The sequence below is a fragment of the Meleagris gallopavo genome, chromosome 4, assembly GCF_000146605.3.
Source record: "Meleagris gallopavo isolate NT-WF06-2002-E0010 breed Aviagen turkey brand Nicholas breeding stock chromosome 4, Turkey_5.1, whole genome shotgun sequence".
NCBI lineage: Eukaryota > Metazoa > Chordata > Aves > Galliformes > Phasianidae > Meleagris > Meleagris gallopavo.
Genome location: NC_015014.2, coordinates 50,348,849 through 50,354,502, shown reverse-complemented (window position 1 = coordinate 50,354,502; position 5,654 = coordinate 50,348,849).

Here is a 5,654-nt window from a genome sequence, read left to right as displayed (position 1 = left end):
CGATGATCTCTAGAGGTCCCTTCCAACCCCTACAATTCTGTGATTCTGTGATTCTGTGATATTGTGTTATCTTGCATTCCGGTATCATAGTTAGTAAATAAGTTTCCTCCATAGATTGTTGCCACTGTTTTTTTTCCTCCCTTCCTTCCTTTCCATTTTCTGGGGTTGGGGGGGAAGGCAGGGGCCTACTGCCCGCCATCACGGGCGTAAATTGATCCAGTTAACTCCATGACAGGTAAAAAGACCAGTCAAGTGCAGTAGTGGGAAGGGGGGAACGAGAGAACAAGGAGATCAATCTGTAACTGACTGTGAACAATCAATTGAGACATCCCACTATCATCGGACCAGTCTTGTGGGGGAAGATGTAACTGTGAGTGAGTCACCAAAGAGTTTATCAGACTCTTTGGTAGACCCTATCACTGTGAAACCTTGGGAGACTGGAATGTAAGACAGAGAGCAAACGATGTCTGTTTGTGTCTAACAGTAAACAGGAGTTCTTCTGTATGCTTTGTTAATCTTGTCACAATTGAGAAACTTTTCATCCTTGATCACTGTTGTTTGGAGAAGCTAGGGCCAATTAACTAATTAGTGAAAGCTAGAGGGACAGGAACTTCTTGTTTGTAAGTGAATGGTATATAAGATGCATGTTGAACACAATAAGGTAGAACTATTCTGATGCTACAAGAAACTGAGAGAGTTCTCTAACTTGACTGAGTGCTGACACCTCCTATTTTATTATCTTGGCCCACAGTGTCAGGCATGGATGTTGGTGGCAAGGTATCCCACCGATATTCCATTACATTTTGTTGCCATGTGACAGATATCAGCAGAGGGGCAGACTGTGGCATGGCATCTGGTATGGAAGTGTCTATGAAGCAAGGGTGTGTCACTGAATTTCTGCACGAGGAAAGAGCTGCATCCACTGACATTCATCAGTGCTTGCTGAATGCTTATGGAGATCAAACAGTGGATGTCAGTACAGTGTTGGGTTATGCTTTTCAGCAGTTGTGACAGCAGATCGCCTCCACTGATGCAGATTTTTACAAGCACAGCATGCAGGTTCTTGTTCATCACTGGTGAAAATACATAGCTAATGGAGGTGAGTATGTTGAAAAATAGCATTTTGTAGCTGAAAAATTGCTCTATTAACTACTGTGCTATCATGGTCTTTGTATCTGTTGTCATGTCCATGGAAATAAATAGGAGGCACTACTTTTAGAGCAACCTATGTACATTTCCTTTCATTTCCACATATTACAGAAAAAATCTGAATGAGCAAACACATTACCAGTAAGGAGCAGCTATGAAAGAATGCACTGGAGCAGAACCACCAGGCCTGCCCCAGCTGTTTCACTCCAGCATTCTCACATCAGTGCTGTTCCCTGTGCCAAGGCAGAAGACCCTATTTCTGCCCTAAAATCTACGTACAAGAGCCCATCTTTTTTTCAGAACTTCACATCCTCAGTGGGACTGTCTGTGAAGTGGGGAAACAATTATCTGAATGAAGTCTGTAGATGCTTCCTTTCTGATAACGTGTCTCACAAATTAACAACTTCCTAAAGTAAGAGGGAATATGAAGTTGTCTACAAGGATAAATGCTTCTCTAAAATATTTCCATTAAGTTGTCATTATTTAGCAAATGCAAGAAGTATGAAAGTATGTCCTACTTATGTCAGAGTATTACACAGAATCACAATGGTTGGAAGGAACCTCTAGGGATGATTGAGTCCAACCCCACTGCTAAAGCAGGTACCCTACAGCAGGTCATACAGGTAGGCATCCAGAAAGGTCTTGAATATCTTCATAGAAGGAGTCTCCACAACCTCTCTGGGAAACCTGCTCCAGTGCTCCATCACTGTAATGTAAAGAAGTTCTTCCACATGTTAGTACAGAACTTCCCACGTTCAAGTTTCAGGCCACTACTCCTTGTCCTACTGCTACACACCACAGAGAAGAGCCTGACCTCATTCATTCGCTCCCTATCTCCATTCAGATATTTATAAACATTTGTCAGATCACCTTTCGATCTTCTTTTCTCCATGCTGCACAGATCCAGGTTACTTAGCTTTTCCTCATACAGGAGATGCTCCAGGCCCTTTATCATATTTGTGGCTCTTTGCAGGACCCCTTCTAGGGAATCGCTGTCTTTTTTGAACTGGGGAGCCTAGAACTGGACACAGTAAGTCTAAATGAATGTGGCCTCACCAGGGCAGAGTAGATGGGGAGGATCATCTCTCTTGACCTGCTGGCTGTGCTCTTTTTAATGCATCTCAGGATATCACTGGTCTTTTTGGCCAGAAGAGCACACTGCTGGCTGATAGTCAACCAGTTGTTCACCAGGACTCCCAGGTCCTTCTCTGCAGCTCATCTGCTGAGAACTAAATCAGCTTCAGATCCTTTACATACTCTTCTTTAATTCAAAACAGACTGTATTCAAACATTGCATTTTTAAGACATTATTTTATGTTCTGTTTAATCTGGCCTAGGTATTTTTAAGCACTAAGTTCAGGCTGAAGCTTAGTTAGCAGAATTAAAACTGAAACGATCTTGTTGCTTTTTAAGAGAGTATAGACAGCAACTACCAAAAACTCCAACCGAGTAATAAACATAGTTATCTAAGTAGTTGTTAAAATTAAATCTTTCAAGCAGAAAAAATGAAGTAGTTGCGCTGTAAATAATTCAGAGAAATGGAAATATGATGATATTGACCTTAGGTTCTGTTGATTTTATTTCATTTTAGTTGCTATTATATTTAAGTATTTTAAGTATGTGTTCAGGGCATTTCTAGAACTATCTTGATGATCTAGTGTGTCAAATTACAAACAGAACTGTTCCTGAAATGATAGCTCAGTTTTATAATTGGTTGTAAAAGACTGCAATATTTTCACTTTTTCTATTGGCAATTTTTCTCCCTATTAAATACTTCTTTTCAATTTGATAAAACATTATAACAACAAAGGAATTTTGGAAAGGCTATTCTTTATGGTGTGGGGAAAAATGAAAGTGAAAGAAAGTTCTTATTAAAAAAAAAATTCTTTATGCATTTCCATAAATTCAGAAGCTGGGACAAGGCAGTCGTGCCTAAAAGAACCCTTTTAATGCAACAATAGCTACTGAACCAAGTATTATGTATGGTTAATCACAAACAACATTTTGCACAGCTATAGTTCTTTATTTTATTTTCATTTACCCAAAACAAATTCATTCACCTTTTATTCCGTTAGTACTTTATTTCATGGTTGATTTCTACCAATAAAAGTTTTAGAAATTTTAGAAGTTTTGAAAGCTAACAATGAACATGCAGAAAGTTTTTGCTCCTCCACGGATGTTGAAGCAAATCCCATGACAATAACTACACCCTGTGAAACCATTGTATTGCTGCCATTAGCATTCATGACAACCACAATTCTGTGATTTTAACTCCCTTCCTGACTTTGTTATTAGCACAAGGCAACTGTCAAAAATGAAACCCCCAGACTAGTATACTGACAGATAAAGGGAGGAGAACTGATGAAAGGGGAGACGTGCTAACTGTAGGTAGATGGAATTTCTCTGTTTCAAGAGGAAGAATTCAAGAAATTGTTGCTTAATGAAAGATGGACAAATTAATTACACTTAAAAAAAAAAAAATCCCTTTTCTTTATTTAAAAATCTAACCTATGCAATAGCTCAACTTCAGCAAAACTTCAGTACCCCTTGAGCTGGGGCTCCCAAGTCTGAGACAATGTCCTAAAAGATATTGAACACAGCCTAGTGCTTCTGCTCTCTGTGCAATTCTTTAGCCAATAGAAAACTTTATACAAAAAATACATTTAAGAAAATTGAGCATTCATAGTTATCTGCAGAAGTGGATTCTTGAAATCAAATGAAAGAAGTGTCTGCCTGGAGTCCTAAGTCAGATGGAAAACTTTAGAGAGCTCTTCAGAAGTAACCTAGTATCGACTCTCTGTATTTGGCTCAGTCTTACAGAGCATGGTTTTTCTTATCCCATTCGGAGGAGCCTATCTTTTCCTATTTCACCATACAGGTAATCTGTGGTACCTGTGTCCAGGCTCTATTGAGAAAGCTTAGTCCAGCTGTACTCTAGTCTCTAACAGACTAACATGGATATGACATTTAAACCCCGTCTTTCCATTTTTATCCCAGCTTTTGGAAGTCTTGCTTATTTATTTGCTCTTAGAACAAAGGTCTGTAGTGTATGAAATGCTTACATATTGTCTACTACGCAAAACATGGAAAAGAACAATCATAAATAAATAGGGAATAAAACACTTATGACAAGAAAAAAAAAAACAACAAAAAACAAAGCACAGAACCACGTAACAGAATATATATAAATATTGCTTTTCTCCGTGGGTGAAAGTCAAATACACACCCATCTTTAGTGCTGTCAAAGGGAATCATTTTTTCTTCCTGCACAAAGACAGCAAAAACTGAATAGAGTTTTCTCCAACATTCTTCAGTGTTCAGGCTCAGAGTTTGTTCAGAGTTGTGCTGTATAACTGTACAAGCAACTACCCCACTAACACTGAGATGTAGTTTAGATCATATGGTTAATTACTGTAAACAAAAAGAGCTACTTATCCAACCTGTCTTTCTTGGTCCTGGTACATCATATTGTACACAAGAATACAGATGACACTGACAGTGAGATTTAACTTTTCCTATGAATACTTCAGCACGTTTGCTGAAATGCACAAAGCTATGATTCCTGCTGCTACAAGAACAGAAATGTGGTTCCAAATATCTGCAGCAGTAATGTTTCTTTTCAGCTTTTGTGACATTTCATTTTCACATATGAAAAGGAGACTTCATTAGTTTTTTTACCTCCTGACCTACCTACTTTTAGTTTTTTTTACCTCCTGTCTCCACACTGCATTTTAATATATCATTATATACTTTGCCTAATTGCTAATTTAATGAATAGCCAAGCCTTGCCTCTTTGTGTTCTAGGGATCTTTTTAAATAGATCAGTTCTGAAGAACTCAAGTGTGAGAAGAACTGATTTTTATATCCAGGAATGATTGTGCTTACAACTCAACCTAAATTCCTTCTATAATTAATACATTCCATCTGCAAATTATTCTTCCAATTTGTGATTGCATTTGCTTCCCTCTGATCTCACACACATAGGGTTTACATTTGCCTCAGGGAAAAGGTCTATCAGACAAATGTTCTAAGAAAAAAAGTTGACAAATACTACATGAGTGAATCACATATGATTCCTTGCTTTTCGCAAGCAGTGAGATTTGCTGTTGCAAACAAAAGATGGCAGTGAGGTGGAAATGGACTGATGTATTACAAACTTGAAGCTTTTTCCCAAATGGAGATGAATTTAAGAGCAGACAATGAGAACAGCTGCGTGGGAAATAGTCAAAAGGCAATGAGAAAGACTGGAAGGACAGAAAAGAATGATAGACACTAAGTGATCACCCTAACATGGAGAAAGATGTTTTCAGGAGAAGCCTGAGGCAGCATGTGTCAGAAAAAATGTATTTCTGGAATAACTCACAGAAATTATTAGGATGCTATGCATGGTGGCTGAATATGTGGCTGCATGGATGGAAGACAAATCAAAGGTGAAAAAAGGCCTACAAGAGGAACAAGAAGACTGAATTAATAACAGGCAATAAATTGACATCAGCTCTTTTTTT